Source organism: Sinocyclocheilus grahami, unplaced genomic scaffold (assembly GCF_001515645.1).
Source record: "Sinocyclocheilus grahami isolate Dianchi unplaced genomic scaffold, SAMN03320097.WGS_v1.1 scaffold83.1, whole genome shotgun sequence".
NCBI classification, from domain to species: Eukaryota; Metazoa; Chordata; class Actinopteri; order Cypriniformes; family Cyprinidae; genus Sinocyclocheilus; species Sinocyclocheilus grahami.
This window is the reverse complement of record NW_015505262.1, coordinates 1,076,719-1,099,864: the sequence shown is the minus strand read 5'-3', so window position 1 is coordinate 1,099,864 and position 23,146 is coordinate 1,076,719. Positions and strand designations below refer to the sequence as shown.

The following is a 23,146-nucleotide window of genomic DNA, read 5'->3' as shown; positions in this document are numbered from 1 at the left end:
CAGCATCCTTCTCGCTTTCCTGCCAGGTACTTCAATGGCAGCCGTTACCCATGGAGACCTGCCTCTCCCTATTCACTTAGCCTGGCTAACTGAGCATTGAGCGGTAGGGGTGCAAAGGGAGGGAGGAGGTTATCGGTGCAGTCTGCAGGGGGCCAGTGTGTTTGTTTTGTGGAGAGCGGTCTAGAGAGCTGGCTAAATCTGCTTGTTTTCGATGAGAGGGAATTGGGAGGCTGTAAGCACTGGTTTAGATGATGACTCCTCAATGACTAGTTAAGGTGTACAACACCTGCCGGACCAGTGAGATGCCCAGAAGGACAGAAATACCGGCAAATAATGTCCTTGTATGCTGTTTTTTTCCCTAGCATGCTAATCGCATTAACCAATTACTGACAAAAAGGCTCAAGAATCTGAATCCCAGACATTATCGGATTATCTGAAACAATCATTTTCTTTCTAGATTTTTCTTCTCGCTGTTATTTTTCTCTCTCATCATAGTTTCATCAACTGTATATTTTAATTAAAAACAGTCATCATGATTTGCACTTTTTGTTCTCCTCATTGTTGACAAAACATCAATTTTTTCAAATTATTACTTTTTTGAATATCAACAACGACCAAAAAGAAGAATGAAAGATTTTAATTAAAACTTACCACTGACAAGAAAAAATGTTAACCATGCACTAACAATGCTTTTGAATAAGAGCAATCTATAAATAATGTGATAGTTTCAAATAATCCAATCATAGTCAATAATGTCAGGGATTCTGATATGTGGACTGAAGCTAGACAGTGAATGAACACTGGTTTAATAAAGTGCTTTGCTAGTGGGTTAATGCATTAGGTATTCAATAGATTTAAGCTTGGATGATTCACACCAGTTCCTATATGTTTTATTACTAGATAAAGTAGCATTTATGTCTCAGGATTGTATTTATGGGTTGAGAAGAGGAACTAGTGGCAGATGAACAGGCACCTGGTGAACGTTGAGCGCTCCTGGGCTTTTAGGGCTTAATTAATCAAGGCCTCTGGGTATTATGGCAGGGCTTCTTCGTGTGTGTGACTCAATTAAGTTGTTTCGTGAACCAGAGGTGTGACTTCAATATTGCTTAGAGTCACTACTACCACACGAGCTGTAGTTAGCATTAGTGCTTTGGGTGAACTGAGGCAATTCCAAACATAGTCATGTCTTCATCTGCTTCATTGACATAACATAGCGAGGCGAATGCACTGAAAAGTTACGCCACTTTAACATGAGGCATTTCAGCTCCAAAACCTGCATCCTATTCACTAACCACCCAGAATCCAGCTTAAAGGGGTCATATGATGCAATTTCAATTTTTCCTTTCTCTTTGGAGTGTTACAAGCTCTTGGTGCATAAAGAAGATCTGTAAAGTTGCAAAGACTACAGTCTCAAATCCAAAGAGATATTCTTTATAAAAGTTAAGAGTCAACCACGCCTACCTAAAACGGCTCGTTCTAACACGTCCCCACATGTCTACGTCACGATGTGGGAAGATTTGCATAACGCTGCCCAAATGTTCACGCAAAGAAAGGCTTTTTATTCTCGCTGTAGTATTGTTGCTGCCGCCATGTCGTGAAGACGCTGTGTGTTTCATTGTGAAAGCAAAACTACTTTGTTTGGCCTTCCAAAAGAGGACGATATCCGCTTCGTCATGCCTGGAGCTGATCCGTGCTGGTCGCTGAGGAAATACATCAACTTCACGCTGTGGATCGCCGGATCGGCTTTCACCGTGGACGAAGCGGAGTCCAGCCCGGGGTCGTCACATGTGGTGGCCGCAAGCCTGCCCGCTGCGCCATTCTCAAGCCGGCCTCTGCTCACTCTAGGCCGCCGCCCGCGCTCACTCTAGCCCCCGGTCTCAGCTCACTCTAGCCCGCCGTGTGTGACGCTGTGTTTAGTTGTGAAAGCGAAACTACTTTGTTTGGCCTTCCAAAAGAGGACACGACTAGAAATCAGTGGTTAAGTTGTATTTACAACACTGTTCTAGAACAGTTCAACCCAAATATTCAGATGTGTCCAGCACATTTTATGGAGGACTGTTTCCTGATCCTGGTAGAGTAGACTACAGTGCCGGCTGTTCTGACTCACAGACTGCAAGTACGTTTTTTATATTTAAAGAATTTGCCACTGATGATTCAAACGTGAGTTTTGAGCAGTGTAGAATAGCGCTTGTTGTTTGTCATTTCTCTGATCACAAATGCAGACATGGTTTTATGTTTACACGGCGCGATGAAATGCAACACGTAAAAAGACAGTATAAGTCATTATAATCCATAATTATGTCCCCACTGGATGCAACAAATGCCTCGTTCATAATGGGTTTTAATGTTTGTGTGTCGTCGCTCCGGCCGGGACAAGGTATCACAATATGGCAAGGGGTGTAACATTTCCATCACACGCTTGAGGTATTCGGTCAATCACAACGCACTGGATAGCTGGCCAATCAGAGCACACCTCACTTTTCAGACCGATGAGCTTTATAAGAAACGACGAGTTTCAGAAAGGCGGGGCATAGAGGAGAAAAAATAATGTACAGTATGTGGAAAATAATGTGATTTTTTAACCTTAAACACATTTCATTACACCAAATACACAAAATAATGTTATTTTTAGCAACATCATATGACCCCTTTAAATAGCTATTATATGTGCTGGTATAGTGTCAAACCATGCATTTATGAATCAAGTCATTGTTTACATGCATAATTTGTGTAAAAAAAACAAACAACATCGGCCAGCAGAATTCTTTCTTAGTACTGCACTTGAAAATATGACAAACAAAATTACTGGCCGCTAAAACAGTCGTTAGTAAACTACTGATGCATTATGGTACATTGTGACACTGACCTTCAAGATATATTGAGTGCTCCAGTTTTGACTCGGTCCTGTGGGTCACTGTCTTCTTGCCAAAAGTTAGCTTGCACGTTCACACTAGACTCTTACATAGCTGTCTGTTGACGCCTACAAGGACACAGAGAACAGTTATGGGTACATATTTTACCACCAAACCATAAACGCAAACAAAGATTTTGATGAACTTTTAAAAATCGCCTCCCCTTCACCACTTTGACAAATCAACATTCAGTTTATGTGCATTTTTAATGCATCTTTTTATACCAGTGCTGTCAGCGGCTTGCATCGTACTCAGAATTTTATAAACAGCGCTGTTTCCGCAGCACAGTAACTACTTTCATTTCATTGTAAAACCTGTCAAAACTCCAATTAGATGTTTAGAGAGAAAAATACGACTTTCAATTTGCCAAAACAAACCACTCCATAAGTTAATAAAAAGGCATTATCATCCATCTTGTGCTCTTATTAGATTGTGTATTTATGCATGCTATCCTTTCAAGAGAAACAAGGGTTTGTGGGTAAAACACAAGGGGAGTGCATAGAATCTCTGAAAAGGTGATAAAAAGGAAATAAGTCGATTTATTTCGGCATCTCGAATGTTAAAGTTTTAATATGTTTTTTTTTAACCAGGTGAAGTCTGTCTCATTTCATATACCTATCAATATAAAACAGATCCCACATATACAATTAGTTATTTTTATTTATACTAAAATACTGATGCACTTTAATAAGCTTTTTGTTTTAGATAAGGGCTGAAAACAACAGAATTAAATGCTTGAAATTCCAAATTAAAGGACAGACTAATAACCAGATGATTTTTTTAGACCAGATAAATACACTAAAAACATAATAAATAAAAGTAATTATTGCAGCTGCTAATTACAATGCTAATTATATTGCTAATTAGCTTATTGTGATATATACTGTGGATGGGGCCTTCACTACGCCTCAGATCACAAAGAAACAAAGTCAAAACGGACTTCAGCCTAAATGATAAGAGCACCACTGACGACAATATGTTTGTTTTAATATTATCAACTGATTGCATATTAACATTCAAATGTCCTATCGGCAACATATTCCCACTGTCCATGTGACCGTTGTAGAATGATATCATTGCAAATACCTTTGGTCTTACAAACTGAAGAGGTTGATTAATCAGGTCCTCAAATTATTACTTCTAAAACCATCTTGGAAGATGGCCCAAATGGAGAATGAACTTGATTTAGAGTGCCAGGAAAGGGTGGATAGATTATAGTCCCCATATAATCTCCTGACCCTGGCAACTGAGGTAAATGTAGACTCAGAAACATGTAACACACATACACACCTGAATTCAACAGGAAGACTTTAAACACTGACACATATTACATATACACACTAAACCTACTGTACTCAAATCAATAGTATTACATCAAATATCCTATTACCACAGTAGGGCGCAGTTGTGGCCTAATGGTTAGAGAATTGGACTTGTAACCAAATGGTCTTGGGTTCAAGTCTCAGTGGCAGGGATTGTGAATGTCTTCCACCCTCAATACCCACAACTGATGTGAGACACCGAACCCCCAACTGCTCCCCGGGCACTGCTGCAAAAATGGCTGCCCACTGCTCTGGGTGTGTGTTCAGGGTGTGTGTGTGTGTGTTTGTTCACTACTCACTGCTGTGTGTGTGCACTTGGATGGGTTAAATACGGAGCACAAATTCCGAGTATGGGACACCATACTTGGCCACACGTCATGTCACTTTTCACGTTCACATATAAATACTATATAACATTATTGATGTTATAAATGATATAACATTATTTCTCTTCTCCTTTTGTCTGGAAAAAAAATGTATGAGCATAACGCAATGACGTACATTACAATTCAAAAGTTTGGCATTAGTAAAAACTTTTTTAAAGGTGTCATATGATGCGATTTCAATTTTTCCTTTCTCTTTGAAGTGTTACAAGCTCTTGGTGCATAAAGAAGATCTGTAAAGTTGCAAAGACTAAAGTCTCAAATCCAAAGAGATATTCTTTATAAAAGTTAAGAGTCAACCACGCCTACCTACCTCGTTCTAACACGCCCCCACATGTCTACGTCACGATGTGGGAAAATTTGCATAACCCCACCCAAATGTTTATGCAAAGAAAGAAGGTGTAACTTTTATTCTCGCTGTAGTATTGTTGCTGCCGCCATGTCGTGAAGACGCTGTGTGTTTCGTTGTGAAAGCGAAACTATTTTGTTTGGCCTTCAAAAAGAGGACGATATCTGCTTCGTCATGCCTGGAGCTGATCCGTGCTAGTCGCTGAGGAAATACATCAACTTCGCACTGTGGATCGCCGGATCGGCTTTCACTGTGGACAAAGCCGAGTCCAGCCCGGGGTTGCACATGTGGTTGCCGCAAGCCCGCCGGCCACTCCTTCGTCAAATCTGCCGGCCTCCGCTCACTCTAGCCCGCCGTGTGTGACGCTGTGTTTCATTGTGAAAGCGAAACTACTTTGTTTGGCCTTCCAAAAGAGGACACGACTAGAAACCAGTGGTTAAGTTGTATTTACAACACTGTTCCAGAACAGTTCAACCCAAATATTCAGATGTGTCCAGCACATTTTATGGAGGACTGTTTCCTGAACCTGCAGATTAACGTTAGCCTACAATGCGTCTGTGCACAAAGGCTGTTTCTATAAAGTGGGGCAGTTCCAACTTTGCAAGGACAGTCTGGCACTTCTGACTCACAGCCTGTAAGTAAGTTTTTTATATCTAAAGAATTTGCCACTGACGATTCAAACGCGAGTTTTGAGCAGTGTAGAGTAGCACTTGTTGTTTGTCGTTTCTCCGATAACAAATGCAGACATGGTTTTATGTTTACGCGGCTCGATACACAACGCAATGTGTAAAAAGACAGTACAAGCCATTATAATCAGTAATTATCTCCCCACTGGATGCAACAAATGCCTCGTTTGTAATGGGTTTTATTGGTGTTGTCTCATCGCGCCGGGATATGGCATCACAGTATGGCAAGGGGCATAACAAAATCCTGACAAACATGTATCAGGGTTTCCACAAAAACATCAAGCAGCACAACTGTTTTTGACAATGATAATAATAAGATATGTTTCTTGTGCATCAAATCAGCATTTTAAAATGATTTCTGAAGGATCATGTGACAGAATGAAAACAATGGCTGCTGAAAATTCAACTTTGCCATCACTGGAATAAATTTAATAATAATAATAATAATAATAATAATGGTTTTATGTTTACGCGGCGTGATACGCAACGTGAAAAAAGACAGTATAAGTCATAATAATCAGTAATTATCTCCCCACTGGATGCAACAAATGCTTCGTTTATAATGGGTTTTATTGGTGTTGTCTCATCGTGGCGGGACATGGCATCACAGTATGGTAAGGGGCGTAACAAAAATGTATCAGGGTTTCCACAAAAACATCAAGCAGCACAACTGTTTTTGACAATGATAATAATAAGATATGTTTCTTGTGACATTTCCGTCACACGCTTGAGGCATTCAGCCAATCACAACGCACTGGATAGCTGTCCAATCAGCGTACACCTTACTTTTCAGAATGATGAGTTTTGTAAATATCGACACGTTTCAGAAAGGTAGGGCATAGAGGAGAAACAATAATGTACAGTATGTAAAAAAATAATGTGTTTCTTGAACTTTAAACCGCATAAACACATTGCATTACACCAAATACACAACATAATGTTCTTTTTAGCAACGTCATATGACCCCTTTAAAAAGAAGGGAGGGCTCAATAATACCAGCATTTCATAAAACAATTAATTAATCCAAAAATAAAATAAAATCACATTTTGTGACAGGAAAATTAAGTTGTCAAGTTTATATAAAAACCAAACAAACAATGACATGACAGGAACGCTTATTGCATACTTTGAGAGTGCGATGTTTGACATAAAAATATTCACTTCATTATGCTTGAGGACGGGATGACCTGTAGTGACACGAAATGTTTTTCACTACATTTTTTAAGCATGATCTCACAAACAAAACAAAAAAAGAAAAGAAGAAAGCACACACCCAAAAAAGGCACAAGAGAAACCAATCGTTCTTACTGATGTCTCGATATTAAATAAATGAAAGATGATTCATTTACGCATATGTGTATTACTGCAGGTATGATTCACAGACAATCACACTGAATAAATTCTGTCATTGCATTGATCTGGATATTTATATACAGATGGGGGGGATCAAGTATGTATGAACTTCGGGGTATATGAAGGCCCTGGCATATGAAAAGAATAAAGAGTGTATGTTTGCATTGCTAGGTAACCGTCGTGTTTAGATCCATGGTCACCTGTTATACAGGAAAACCTTATCTAGGTTTGTCATTGTTCAATAAAACAATGAAACAATGTTTATCTTTTCAGAGGTTAACAAAAAGAGGGTGGCAAAAAAACAACAAAAACTGGCATTTTAGTTCAATAAGGAAAGGGTTAGAAAACATAACACACAGACAAGACACTGCGTCAGGAATAAGCAAAGTTAATGACAGAGTCTGTTCATCCCTCAAAATGAAAGAATGAATTTTTGGGATATCTGCTGATCTCTGCACGCAAATAACAACCTGTGACTACAGCTGCATGGCTTAATCACAGCAATACAGGGAGGGAATATGTAACATGCCAACTTCTCATTATCAAATCCAAATTAATAATTTTCCTAACAATACACCACCTGTCTCCACCTGTGCAATTTTCAGCACATTGCGGAAAGAAAGAAATGCAGGTTTAAACACATTGGTACAGGAGTGTTGACATGGGCTTCATGATAAAAAGATCTGAATTGTTACATAAAATCTCCCTCTGTTCCCTTGCCTTCATATGAAACCATTTCCAAAACTCAGGGTAAGGTCACAAGCATTCAACTCAAGAGTCTGAACTAGAAGGGCTGGATTTTTCCCCAAACCACACTATTTATATCAGGTACCTCCCTGACTTACATCAATTATCATTGCTCACGAACACACATGAGAAGGAACATGTGAATACCGTTTTGTGAACGTTCTGCAATGTTGATTGAGTCATTCATATCCATCGCATATACGCAACAAACAAGTTGGTTTCAACTAAATCTTTTCTGAACGGCGGATCTGAGAGGAGAAGGGATCAAGCTTTATTCTTGCTCCAGATGTAACGTGATCATTCGTGCTTTTTATCTATTAATGATTTCAAAGGCTTCCAACCATTATTGCTTTTATTCTCTGGAATAAAACCCAGCTGCTCTCTTTGTAGTGAGTCTGTGTGGGTGTATGTGCTTTTGGTGCGACATGGAGGGGGTTGGGAGGGAGAAGAAGAGAGAGGGAACACAAAAAAGGTTTTGTTTTTTCAACAAAAATATTCACATTTTTCACTCTACAACATATTACTAATGAGTGTTTTTACGAGCTATCCATGTGGTAAAACTAATTAGCGTGTAAGACCCTAATAAACAAATTATATAAACAAGTTATGACAGTCCACAGAAGGAGTACAATTTGGTCTATAGTTTTTAAAACATTTTAAATCATTAGAAGCACAAATTCTGTTTTTGAAACTACTATGTAACATAAAATTAGCCTAGCCTGAAATCTAAAATCATACAACACTGGCATAAACAGCTGAACTGTTTTTCAGTTCATTGCCATTCTAATGGGTACTTATTTGTTAACTTGTTTTAATGTAAAAAAAAAAATTAAAAAAAATCAATTCAGCTGTGCAGTTTGCAAACAATCGTTACAGGATGATTTATGATTTTCACCATAACCTTCCTTGAAAAAAAAATATGAAAGAAGTAACATCGTTTCAAATTTCTCTGTAGTATGTTGAGAAAAACATTTTTTTCAAAATTTCTACACAAACTCAAGTGTTTTTACACAAAAAAGTATTTGTCAAGCTCAAATATGCAATTTTGGCAACTCTTAAAAAAGTTAGCTTTTTTAATGGAATTTATTTATATATTTGTACTATAATAATTATTATTATTATTTACTTAAATATTATATCTTAATTTTGATGTTTAGTAATGTTTACCAACATAAATTAAGTTTTCAAACTTCATTTAGTTTTTTAAGTGTTGCAAAAATTGCAAAACTCATATAAACTGAAAACTATCATTTAAAAAAAATTATTCTAAGTAAAAATATGACCTACTGTAGATGACAATCAAACGTATGGTTCAGCTTTGATTTTAAAAAGTCTCTGTTTTGGATTAGTTTTTTTTGTTTTTTTAAACACACTGTTTTGTACCTTGTTTGTGAAAAGCACCTTTTAGAGTTTGTTGTGTGTGCAGTTTACCTAGAAAGACAAATGTGCCGAATGGGTGTGAATGTGCTTGTGTACTTGTTGATTACGCATGCGAGGAGTGCCGCTGTCTTTTATTGGGAAATTTACACCCTTGGTGTGATTTATAGAAATCAGTAGTGCCCACAAAGCAGTAAAACTAATTGTTTCTTCCATTTTTAAAGTCTATCCTCCATTAAAGAATTGGTGGGCAATAAAGAGCATTTTTAATCAACCCTCTCTTGCTGATGGGTTGACGTTTGAACAGTCTCGCCTACCGTTCAATGCAAGCTTTTACTGCTGAGAACAACATAGACTAAAATATTAGGACATCTCATAAGTGACTGGGGTTTTGCAACACTTGGCACCTTTTCTCAACTCTTCTGCTATGATTTTGTGAACATATGCATCTACTGTACAGGTCATCCCTATAATATGTAATATATTATTTGGGTCATCTTGTATTGTGTAAAATAAAGATGTTCGTCAGCTAATCCTGGCATCATTGGGAAACATGTGACTCACTGAATATTTCAAATCTGCAAAATGTAAATTTTTCCAAAATAAGAGGGATTATACAAAATGCATGTTATTTTTTTAATTTAGTATTGACCTGAATAAGATATTTCACATAAAAGACGTTTACATATAGTCCACAAGAGAAAATAATAGTTGAATTTATAAAAATTACCCCCATTCAAAAGTTTACATACGCTTGATTCTAAATACTAATAAGTCCCTTGTTTGTCCAGAAGTTAAACTGCCCGCTGCTCTTTAGAAAAATCATTCAGGTCCCACAAATTCTTTGGTTTTCCAGCATCTTTTGCATATTTGAACCCTTTCCAACAATGACTGTATGATTTTGAGGTCACTGATGCTCCAGAAGGAAAAATGATGCATAAAGTCCCAGGGGTGTAAACTAATCATACAGTCAATGTTGGAAAGCACTCAAAAACGCAAAATATGCTGGAAAACAAAATCATTTTTGGGGCCTGAAGGATTTTTCTGAAGAACAGCGGGCAGTTTAACTGTTCAGGACAAACAAGGTACTCATGAACAACTATCACAAAACAAAACAAAAAAAACAGCTGTGGATCATTCAGGTAAGAACACAGTGTTAAGAATAAAAAATATAAATATAAATATGTGTATGCATACACAGTATATATATATATATATTTCTTTTTAATATTTAATATTCTTTTTAATATTTCCACCATTTTAATATGAGGTTGAAGATAATGCATGTATAATAATTTTAAAACAATTCAAGGAATTTTGTTTTTGTTCAACTGTCAACACGCACAATTTTTATTTTTTTTTTGAATGTCAACACAATTTTTTTTTCAACTCTCAACAAACAACTTTTTTCCACCCCCACAAATATTCATTTGTACTGGTGTACCATTTCTGACCCAAAAATTATTTCATGTGTTTCCTGTTGGATTGAACTGTACACGCTAGATATTGGCTACAGGCATTGGGTGTAACTTGTTCCCAGGAAATTTTGGCTTTAGTTTCCTTAAATAAATATATACAGTAAACAGTAAACAACACACAAAATTATTCATACAAGCCCATGCAGGGATGCAAGCATGATGGCTGCTTGGAGCCTAAAAGTGGCATATTAATGTAGCTGTGCATCTCTTTCAACCCACAGAATCTGTCCTGCATTATAAACCACTTTAAAAGCAAGCATGAGTGAGCGGAAGCGCCCTTCCCCTACCCCGCACTCCCAAACGGACTCTGACTCTCTCACCACAGAATTCCACCTGGCCCACCTTTGCCCACCGGCTGGCAGTGCCACAGTAAATCCTGTAGCTATAGCTGGAGTGCAGGCTTAAGTAATTAATAAAAGCTCCATTACATGCCTTGTGGCCGTTGTTTGCTATTTCAACACCCCATTTGTGCCACGATTACAGTCATTATCAGCCAGCGCCATTAATTCAGCCACCGATGCCGGAACTGCATACTAATAAATTGGGCTCTAAAATTTTTTACCTTTCAAGGAGTTGGTGCTGGAGCGGAGCCAGGAAGTGCCACTCCTGATTAGGAGTCTTCTACTGACTCTGAAAGGCCCCTTTGAATAGGGGCTGCTGCATCTTTGGAGATAGTTCACATTCCCCCTCTTTGATTATTCCCTTCCCCTCCAAAATGAATCTTTATTAAGCTTAAATCCTAAATAAAATGAAATTAGCAGACTGCAAAATATTGCTTTCTTTTCTGCACATATTCCCTGGTGACTCCATGCAAATTATAATGCTTATTTATGTAAATGAGGTGTCGTCTTTAATTAGTTTAGCTTGAAGGCATTAAAATACATGTATTCTCTCCCCAAAATATTATTTGTTTTGTTGCTCTCTTCAGTTGAGTTCAAAATGACTTATTATGCTGACTAAAAAGCTTTATTAATTTCAGCGTTTTTTTTCCCTCCCCTGACTTTCAGAGTATTATCTTCTCCTCCCACTGTGTGGGAGCAGCGCTTAGCGTTTAGCTTTTAGCTGTGTAATGGAGAGGTTTCCTCAGGCTCTCTCTGCTGTGAAGTGGATACAAGGCTGTCTGAGAGTCCCTGCAGACAACAGACAGCTCTCTCATGGGACAGCACGCTTCTCAGGCTAAGACCCCTATTCCTTAACCTCCTACAGTATAGTGTGTGAGCGCATATATCAATATACACCATTATTCATTTAAAAACTATATATAGTGTTTGTTAATTTTTGCATTAGATTATATTTTAAAAATTTTTAAAGTTTTTCATTTTAGTTAAAGTTTAAATAATTTTGTTGCATTTTGCAAGTTTTTATGTCTACATAGTTTTTAGATTAGTTTTGTTATGTTTTTAGTTTACTTGGTTTTAGTTATTTAAGAACTTCAGGTTAATAAAAGTTACAAAAAAAGTTATAAAATAGTTAACTTATAAAAGTTAAAAGATAAAAGTTTTAGTTAATTAATAATAACCTTGATATGCATGTGATACATTTTTGTACAAAAGAGTACTGTGATTACACCATAGCATAGTGATGGTAATATATAGCAATACCATGGTACCATGGTAGATACAGAACAGGACTGAATTATTACCATTGTCATGAATAATAAAAAATAATACAATACAAATGTAATACAAAAAAAGAATTAATGTCTAAAAGAATTGAATAATGGAGTTACATAGGAAATTCTCAAAAAAAAAAAAAGATGAAGTTTGAAAAAAAATGATGAGTTACACGTTGCAAAGTCAAACCTGTGTGACCCACATGAGCATCACAGCTAAATTTGCCGCATTTTAACTAACCGTTAGGCCACGGGTCCCAGTTGTGCTGTCTATCACTATTGTTCCCACTGATGACGCTATTTATTTGCATGTGCTGTCTGCATTGTTTTAACTCCTAATTCATTAAAAGAATTATGCAAATGAGGTAACGGCACAAAACATAACTGAGCGCTGAACGCAATTTGCTCCCTGCAATTCCTCATCTTCCAGGCCAGTTCGGGGTGCTAGCTTTTGGAGGATGACTTCATTTAAATACTCACTGTGCAGCGGTATACCACCAGCGTAAACCGGATTATGGGAGTTTAGCAAATAGGATACAGGTTTTTGTGATGAAATACCACGTAAAAAAGTGAATTTGCCCCAAGTGTCCTGTAGCTTGTCAAACTGCTAAGAATGACTTTCGTTGGCACTGTATGTTGTGGACCCCCCCCCCCATACACTTAATGAAAGCCGCATGCATGCATTGTGTCATCAATCAAATGCTAATACCAATGTAAATTCACATACATTGTCAGCTCTCGCCGCACGCCTCTAAACTGAGGTGCAATGACCTCTTAAACGACTTTCAGACAGCTTTTTGCCTTATTTTAATATTTGTTTAAAAGGATTTTCAGTGTTACAGTAAATCTCCCTCTTGACACGGTTTTTATGCATTTGCAGTTGATTTACAACACAATGTTGAGTGGCTATCGAGCAGAAACCCGCTGTGAGTCACGGCCAAAGGTGCCGGAACCGATGCAGTCAAACAGAAATACACACTGTCATACACTCCGCTCAGCTGACACAAAAGGTTAAAAAGAAACATGAGCCACAAACAACGAGCATTGGTCAATATTACATCAATATCCTTTGAGTCCTCAATGGACTGAAAAGACTGAAATGGCATATTTTATGAAGTTAATACCCCTCAATACCCAATTCACACACATATAAACTCACACACGCACAAACACACCAGCATGATTTATAGTAAGGAAGCTGAGGCCATTATAACGTTTTTATTATTACTGTTCTTTCAAGGCTAATGCTACAATAGATTTTTGCATGATTGATGCTTCCCAATAAACATTAGGAAGATTCCATTAACTTAGCAGAGAGGAGCTAAATGGCGTCACTTTGATTATAGCTGCATTCCTTTCAATGCTTTTTGATTAAAAATATAATATCAATATCACTTTTTTTTTTTAAACAAATTCATGATATTCGGCTCTGACTTCAAAAAAACCCCGTCAAATCTCTTCTGCCAACTCATGCAACTGATCGTAATTGAGGTCGCCATATAAATCATTATGTTTCTGGAAGTCACTTCTGAAACAATCCTTGGGTTAAATTATGACAGAAACGGTCCTTCCAGTAAATCAAGTGACTTTGAAGTTCTGGTCATAGCTCGGCTATTGTAAAGCACAGTTTCTGTAATACAAGCTCTTAAAGGGACAGTTCACCCAAAAATGAAAATAAAATTCTCATTATTTACACACGTTGTTCCAAACCCGTACAACCTTCTTTCTTCAGCGGAATGCAAAAGGTGAATTTCTGAAGAATTTCCTGGCTACACTTTTCAATATAGTCAAAGTAAATGTGACTGTTAAATGTCAAAAAGGACCATAAAATTATCTTAAAGTTTGACCTGTGCATTATATTCCAAGTCTTGTGAAGCTGTACAATAGCTTTATCTGATGAACATAATGAAATTTATGTCATTATTCAATCCAGAGCTTAATCCAGAGTCAGTGAGTCGAAGTCAAGAAATCAAATCATTATTGAATCATTCAGCCTGTTTTTGTGAACTGTTTCATTGAAAAGATTTGATCCAAAAGAACAATTCATTCATCAGTCATTGTTAACGTTCAAAAATACGGTAAGCGAAGATCACAAATCATGTCAACGTTTTTAGAGAACAACATTTCGGCCTTTTCCTAGCACCGATCCATCGTTAGACTTCAGAAGACTTGGATTATAGCACATGGACCCTTCTCTGATACTTTTATGATGCTTTTGAAAGCTTGAGAGCTTGAATGCCTGTTCATTGTAAAAAGCATGTAAAACAGTCCAAATTTGTGTTACAAACTTCATACACGGTTAAAACAACATGAGGGTGAGGAAATGATGACAGAATAGTCATTGTTACGTGAACTAAACCTTTAAACTACAATACAGAAGCATTTCAGTATGAAAGAATGTGGTGGTAATATGCTGAAACTTCAATCAGTACAGAGGAAAATTCCACTTGTAATGAGAAGGAACTGGTTTGAACTGTTGTCCTCCAGTTGTGCTTGTGCTGTTATCACGGTCCTGAGCCTCAACATCCATTTCACTCTCCTAACAAATCTGCGACCAAAATGCTCCTGGCACGGACCTGATTGGCTAATTGAAATCTTATGTGAGGCCCTAATGGGAACAGTGGTGGTGATGACCCGGATGAGCGTGAAACTCTCTCTCTCTCTCTCTCTCTCTCTCTCTCTCTCTCTCTCTCCCTTCGCCTAGTGGTCTTTGCAGGAAACAAGTTCACAGTGAACAGCACAAGTGACACCCATAGCACCTTCTGCCAATTATTCACTGCGTGACCCACAACTAGAGAACAAGAGATCTGTCTCCCAATATATGTTCATAAACATGCGAGCCCAGCCTTAAAATTGTACACGTGTCTGTGCGCGTGTGTGTGTGTTTCTGCCTCTCATGCCCTGGCGATATACTGGTGCTTACGGAAACTGAGCCAAATGATCTTTTGCCCAAAGTGCTAATTTGTGTCACAGCTGTGTGCGCAGAACTATTATTAACTGAAACGTAAACTAGAAGCTATGTCTCACAACAATATGATTCTGCAATAAAAACACATTTTAGAACTTGATCTGGCAAAAAACTTATAGATATATTTATAGGTTGTTACAGGAGTATGGCATTTTTCCATTTGATCTGTGGAAAAACAAATCGGAACAAAACACCTGGTTTTACCTTAGGCTTAGCATAATAAAATAATCCTAATAAAACTATTTGCAAGTCCACAAAATTAAATTTTCCACAAGACATAATACAATCTAGTAAAATCACAAATTCACTGGTGAAAAAGAGGTGCAATACAAATGAACATTAAACTTACTTTTTTAGTGGTACTAAGCCAGTTCATTTCGAAAAATAGAACGCTAGTGAAAAATGCAGCTATTTTTCAGTTTTCAAATTTAATAGAAAAACAAATTATACTATCAGCATGGCAATTTTTTTATAGAAAAGCTGATTGTTTGATTTGTTCCAAATCTTGAATCCAATTTTGATTTTCTTTTTTTCTTCTTTAATCATAGACTTTTTTTTTTTTTTTTTTACCTCACCGCATATCTGGCTTGACTCAACTGCTCCAACTGTATTTATTTGAGTCTTTTGTCTTTTTTGTTGCAATTTAGCTAGAAAAACAAGTCCTGCAGGAAACTGTAAGTTACATGGTTCATGGTTTATAAATAAAAAAAAACACACCTTTGAATGTGCATCCAATCAAAGGACAAAAAAGATCTGGAATGTGCACTTTTAGATCTATTTTCAGCCCATTTTCAAGAGTCTGTCGACATAAAATGCTGAAAATGAAAGCCAAAACGGAGAGCAAGGGCTTATTTCATGTGGGCTGCATGGTTATGCAGCACTATTGGACGTGAAATGTTATCTCTGAAGCCTCATGTTTCAAAGCCTGCAGGGCCCATCTCCCCTTGCCGAGTACACGGACACACAAGAAATGCTTTCTGTCCCAGAATTTCACAAATGTCCAGTTGAATCCTCATCACTTGTTTGTGCGCACTGAGGCCAATCAATCTAGATGAGAGAATTAAATAAATTAACTCAGTTCAGGTCACGCCAGGAAAGGCCCATGTAATCCACTGAGGGTTTTTTTCTTCCACAACATTTTCTGACATGACAGATATAATTATTCTAATAAAACTGTGCCTGAGACAAACAATGCTATATTCCCTAGGTACACAGCAAAGTAAGGATGCATGCCAGTTTTTTTTCCTGTTTCCACCGCTGGCTAACCTGTGTCAGCTATGACACAAATTCACATGTTTTTATATCTTGACACACACACAAGCAACTGCAATATTTTGTGATTTTAAATTTGAGCTTAAAGGGATAGTTCACCCAAACATTCACTGAATATCCTGTCATCATTTACTCTCCCTCATGTCATTCCGAACCTGTATGACTTTTGTTCTTCCCTGAAACACAACTGAAGATGTTCTGAAAAAATGTTGCAGTGTTTTTGTTCATACAATTACAGTCAATGCGGTCCAAAATTCTTTGAAGGAGGAAAATCATACAGGATTAGAACGACCTGAGGGTGAGTAAATTAGTTTTCATTCATAACTCTTCATCATCTCTTTAAATGTAAAGTGTGCAATTACGGTGCCAGTAGTGCCAACAAACGGAATTGCAAAAATGACGACTGTTGTCAAACAGGCTGTTGTCAGTCGTTGGTCAGTAAACAGGTAGCCACACTCAAAACTCAAACCATTGGTTGAGCTAACTTTGCTGTGTGGGATTGGTTGAGATGCACAAACATAGTGATATTATATAGTGCCACAAAGCTACAGTATTTACATCTGTCAGGGAAATTAACCTACAAAATGTCTTATAGTCAGCTGAGAAAGCATTTTAAATTTAAAGGGGTCATATGATGCGATTTCAAGTTTTCCTTTCTCTTTGGAGTGTTACAAGCTGATTGTGCATAGATAAGATCCCAGAAGTTGCAAAGACTAAAGTCTCAAAACCAAAGAGATATTCTTTATCAAAGTTAAGACTCTGCCACGCCCCCCTAAAACGGCTCGTTCTAACACGCCCCCACATATCTACCTCACTATGTGGAAATATTTGCATAATGCCGCCCAAATGTTCACGTAAAGAAAGAAGGCGTGGTTTCAGTAACCGCAGTTAGTGTTGAAGCAGCCATGTCAGGGAGACGCTGTGTGTTTCTAGGCGAAAGCAAAAGCACTTTATTTGGCCTTCCGGAAGTAGATGCATTTAGGAATCTTTAAGATTACTTACAACAGAACAGCAATGCATTTTATGGACGACCGTTTCGTGAACCAAGGAGAGGAGGTAATTCTGACTTTGCTATGACAATCTGGCGCTTCTGAATCAGCTACTGTTTTGTTATTAGTTTAAGTATTTGCTATTGACTGTTCAAATGCGGAGTTTTGCGCATCGTGTGTGTGTGTGCGCGAGTGAGAGAGCGAGAGAGAGAGCGCGAGAGAGGGGGTCACATCACAGTGGAGCCAGCTGTCTTAACCGTGGCTTGTGTACTGCAAACACATACCAGCTTCATCACTGTGTCTGTCACGTGACTCTGTTCCCCTTTCGGGCTCTGTCTTTACATTTATTTTGAAAGATGAAGTTCGCGATTTTGGTAAGGGGCATTACATTTCCGACGAGTGCTTGCGGTGTTCAGCCAATCACAATGCACCAGATCAGCTGGCTAATCAGAGCAGACTGCGCTTGTCGGAAGGAGGGACTTTGTAGAAAACGAAGCGTTTGAGAGAGGCGGGGCATAGAGGACCTACAATAATGTACAGTAATTGAAAAATAAAGTGTTTTTTGAACATTAAAGCATGTCAACATATTCTGTTACACCAAATACACAAAATAATGATCTTGAAAAAAGCATCATATGACCCCTTTAACAAAATATAACATCAATTATCACCTTTATCATTCTTGCAAATATAAATATATAAATATCACCTTTAATTCTATTTTTACATTTTTCTGATTCAGGAACAAGTACATTTTCAAAGAGCTAAGTGCCAACCCTGAAACAACATACAGAACTACCACATTTTGCTATAAGTTTGATTGCATCATATAATAATTGCTGTTAATAGTGTTCATCGTCTGTTTTATTACGTCTTAAATTGATTTTTCCGTACATTTCTGCCATATGTACATTAACTGACAGTCACCACTGATAAGCTACCACTAAATACTGTAGAAACTTAATTTGCTGTAAAGTTGCATTGCAATGATTTGTATTGTGAAAAGCGCTGTACAAATAAACTTGACTTGACTTGACTAAATTAATTTAATTTAAATTTTGTTTAAATCTTGTTTGGCAAAAGCTATATGAAATATATAGACTATCTATATACAGTCATTTACCACTGTGTAATTTTATAATACAGTTATTTGTCAGTCTCATTTCAAGCAGCAGGAAGGATAAAGATCTTTGATAACCGCACACCTTTCATCTTTTTAGAAATCCCTGCACTGCCGCACTTAGGCTTTTATTCTTTAAACATCCCCTTATAAGTCCAAACTGCACCGCATGGAATCGGATACACCTACAGAGGGAAATAAAAATAGAGAAAAGTGAACTCCAGGCTAAATTTTAAAAGGAACGAAATATCACACTCCTTTGATGGCAAAGTAAAAACAAAAGACTGTAGGATATGTTCTGAAGCAGACCAAACATAAATCCACACAGAGACATCTCCAGCATTTGACAGTCTTCATCGAGTCTCTTTTAATAATTTTTTTACACTTTTATTTTCCCTTTACTGTTACGAAGACAATCGGCTGTCTTTTTGAAAACATGCATGCCAACCAAGGATGTACACATTTCCCATCAGTTTGTGAAACCCACCGAACAGAGAAGTGCAAATTCAGGGGAACCGTAAAACTGCTGGTGATTCAGGTATGACATGACAAAACAGCATAATAATCAAGGTTAATGTTTAGGTTTTTTTCCTAGCATACATAGTATACAGTATAAATAGTATATATAATACAGTATAAATACAAAAGTAAATTTTATTATGTAAATAAACTTAATAAATTATCAATGATATTATATACAAAAATTCCAATATATTTCTTCTATGTTTAAATTAAATAAATTTCCCAATATAACCCCTGGGTAAGCTCAGTGACAAACTGTGTCATTTCTTTTTATTTGTGGGGAGCACAAAATGCATAATGAAAACTCTTAACAATCATTTTCATTAAAAAAAAAAAAGAAGAAAAAACCCACAGCTTTCATAGCCACAACAATTTGATTGAAAACAAAACGCCTGTCGGGCTGGCGAGTGAGAAGCATGCTGGTTCTGGAATGGCCTGTGAAAAGTCATAAAAATATTTTCCTTTTTATTTAATGTCACCCATAACTCACTGCAAGGAAAAGCTAATCAATAGCACCTTAATGAAAACTTGAGCCATATTTTATTTTGCAGCAGAGAAGGCCAGGATCAGCATTTGTTGCCTTGTTGTGCTGGGTCTCGCCCCGGGGCTGTTAGACAGATGTGCATCACGCTCGCAGATACCTTAAATATTTGCTGCCTTCTCCTAGAAATGCTTTATCAACACACCAAGCGGAAGGAGTGGGAATTTCTGTGCAGAGAGCGCCATTAGAAAAACAACAGCCACAACAGTGAGTCTATATTTCATAATTTCAGCTCTGTCATCGCCACAGTCATTGATTTAATATGTGAGAAGAAGGAAGAGTGAAAGGTTATGACTTCTACACTTTAAAATATTCCACCTACATTGATATCGCGGCTATCCCACGAACCCTTCTGTTTCATCCCAAATCAGCATAAAAGCCAATATCTCTCACATCTCATATATCTTCGTGGCTCACAACCATTCAACCTCATGTTTAGAAGAAAGAAGAAAAAAATAAACATCCACAGCCAAGATCCCATATGCTTTTGATTTATTTTTATATGACAATAAACCCAATTACACATCATCACAAATTATAAAACATATTGAGCATTTACTCAAATAAATACACAGCAAATCAGCAGACAAGCTCAAATTTGCCAGTAAATAAGAATGACTGACATATGGAATTGCCAAATTCCATTATGACAACATTCAAGAATTGTTCTTTTAAGAATGAATTATTATTTTCGACAAAACCAAACGATTTGCAGCTGTAAATAATTATTAAAGAATATAATGCTGAAAAAAAAGCATTTATATACCTGATTATTGTTTTTTTTTTCTTTACTTGTTACTCTGAGGTTCTAACAACTCTCATACTATAATTTTTTTTAAATTTGTAAATAAATATTAAAATAGTATGTTTTAGAAAAAATACTATTTCAGTCTTTGTTATTAAAAATTATGTTTAATTAAATGTGGTCTTGCCCTTTATTTGTATTATTTGTGACATTTACTAGCAATTTCTGAGTGAAAACGGTTTCTGTCATTTTTTCCCCCATTGTATTGCATCTCGATGCTGCTTTTCTACAATGCACTTCAATTTTTCACATCAAACCAATAAGCTGAATTAATGCTTCTTTTAAGAATTAATTATTATTTTCAACAAAACCAAACGATTTGCAGCTGTAAATAATTATTAAAGAATATAATGCTGAAAAAAAAGCATTTATATACCTGATTATTGTTTTTTTTTTCTTTACTTGTTACTCTGAGGTTCTAACAACTCTCATACTATAATTTTTTTTTTAATTTGTAAATAAATATTAAAATAGTATGTTTTAGAAAAAATACTATTTCAGTCTTTGTTATTAAAAATTATGTTTAATTAAATGTGGTCTTGCCATTTATTTGTATTATTTGTGACATTTACTAGCAATTTCTGAGTGAAAACGGTTTCTGTCATTTTTTTCCCCCATTGTATTGCATCTCGATGCTGCTTTTCTACAATGCACTTCATTTTTTTCACATCAAACCAATAAGCTGAATTAATGCTTTTTTTATATCAATTAAGCCTACACTCAAAAAAGTTTTCAGCCCCATTTACATTTACCCAGCATGCACTGGGATATGAATAATTAATATAGTTACACTGTTTGAAGGTTTGCAGTTACATATTTTCGTACTTCTTGCGAAACTTCATAAAATCCTACAGTATATTCTTGATCCCTCACACACTAAGAGGAAGCTCAGACAGCATCCACACAGAACAACGAGGATCAGCTCAGTTATTCACAACAATTATTCATCAAAGGGGAAAATAATAACTCAAAGGTCAAGTCATAAAAATTCAATATCAGGCCTGTCTCAACGCTCTGAGTCACAAGAGTCACATTATGTTAACCAAAAGAGAGCTCTCTCAACACGGAGAGCTAAAGGAGCTGTTGAAGGTGTGTCGGAGTACCTTCACATCGTATCAGGAGATGGCAAAATCACCTCTGTGTTACTGTGTCCATTATGTGTACCCACCAGTTCCCACCTGAATATCAAACAGCAAATTTACCCAATTTATATCCTCGGAACGGTACCTGAGAGATTACCAAGCAATCAGCTAATATTGTATTTTATTCTGTTCTTTCGTTTAAATCATTGCCACCATTTAGAAGTAGTTTTCTTTCAAATGAGTAGCCCATTCATGCAGCGCGGGCCTGCGGAGAACTGTCCAACAGTGAGACGTCATTTGCATAGATTTGCATTGTCAGGATGCAGTGGGGGAGGGAGAGTTGACAAGCCACTGACTGCTCTGTGATGCTAAAAGAGCTGACATGCTCTCCTAAACGTCAATCCCATCCCAAACAAACACACACACACACACACACACACACACACACTGCTGCCTTAGAGCCAGTGGAGGACTCATCAACCAGCGAGAGAAGTGGCATCACAAATTTTTTATGCAAGTAAACAGATGTCTGTTCATATTGTGAAAGAGAAAATAAGTTTTCAGTGCTTGTGAAAATGCTAGTTAATTATCAGCTACATTTATAAGGGGACTGTGCCTATAAAATCATAAAACACAAACGATTGTAAAACAGACATAATGTCCTTGTGCCTCTGTCTGGGCCGTTTCCTCCAAACAAATGATATATTTTCACATATTCACACTTCATATTGCTACATTTTCTCATCTATTTTATTCTGCTAAAGATTCTATACCGAAATAAAAACAAGAAATTTAGTTCATTGTAAAGTATTTAGTTTTATATTGGTTTTGCGTTCAACACAGATTTGTTTAATGTCTTTTTATGTAAGAAAATAAGGACGTTTGGGGCTACACTGTATAAAAAAAAAATATATATATACAGTGGGGCAAAAAAGTATTTAGTCAGCCACCAATTGTGCAAGTTCTCCCACTTAAAAAGATGAGAGAGGCCTGTAATTTTCATCATAGGTATACCTCAACTATGAGAGACAAAATGAGAAAAAAAATCCAGAAAATCACATTGTAGGATTTTTAAAGAATTTATTTGCAAATTATGGTGGAAAATAAGTATTTGGTCAATAACAAAATTTCATCTCAATACTTTGTTATATACCCTTTGTTGGCAATGACAGAGGTCAAACGTTTTCTGTAAGTCTTCACAAGGTTTTCACACACTGTTGCTGGTATTTTGGCCCATTCCTCCATGCAGATCTCCTCTAGAGCAGTAATGTTTTGGTCCATCAGCAAGGGCATTGAAGATTAAATGTGGCTGGGTCTTTCAGCATGACAATGATCCCAAACACACCGCCCGGGCAACGAAGGAGTGGCTTCGTAAGAAGCATTTCAAGGTCCTGGAGTGGCCTAGCCAGTCTCCAGATCTCAACCTCATAGAAAATCTTTGGAGGGAGTTGAAAATCCGGGTTCGCCAGCGACAGCCCCAAAACATTACTGCTCTAGAGGAGATCTGGATGGAGGAATGGGCCAAAATACCAGCAACCGTGTGTGAAAACCTTGTGAAGACTTACAGCAAACGTTTGACCTCTGTCATTGCCACCAAAGGGTATATAACAAAGTATTGAGATGAAATT

The 23,146-nt window shown here is 37.0% G+C and overlaps 1 long non-coding RNA gene across 1 annotated transcript in view; it reads right to left on the bottom strand.

The window, feature by feature from the left end:
- Positions 1-2,865: 2,865 nt before the first annotated feature.
- LOC107586528 (uncharacterized) overlaps positions 2,866-23,146 on the bottom strand; it is a 51,050-nt gene continuing 30,769 nt past the window's right edge. The window contains exon 3 of the long non-coding RNA XR_001609373.1: positions 2,866-2,980. This is a non-coding gene — a long non-coding RNA (uncharacterized lncRNA). The remainder of the gene's footprint in view (positions 2,981-23,146) is intronic.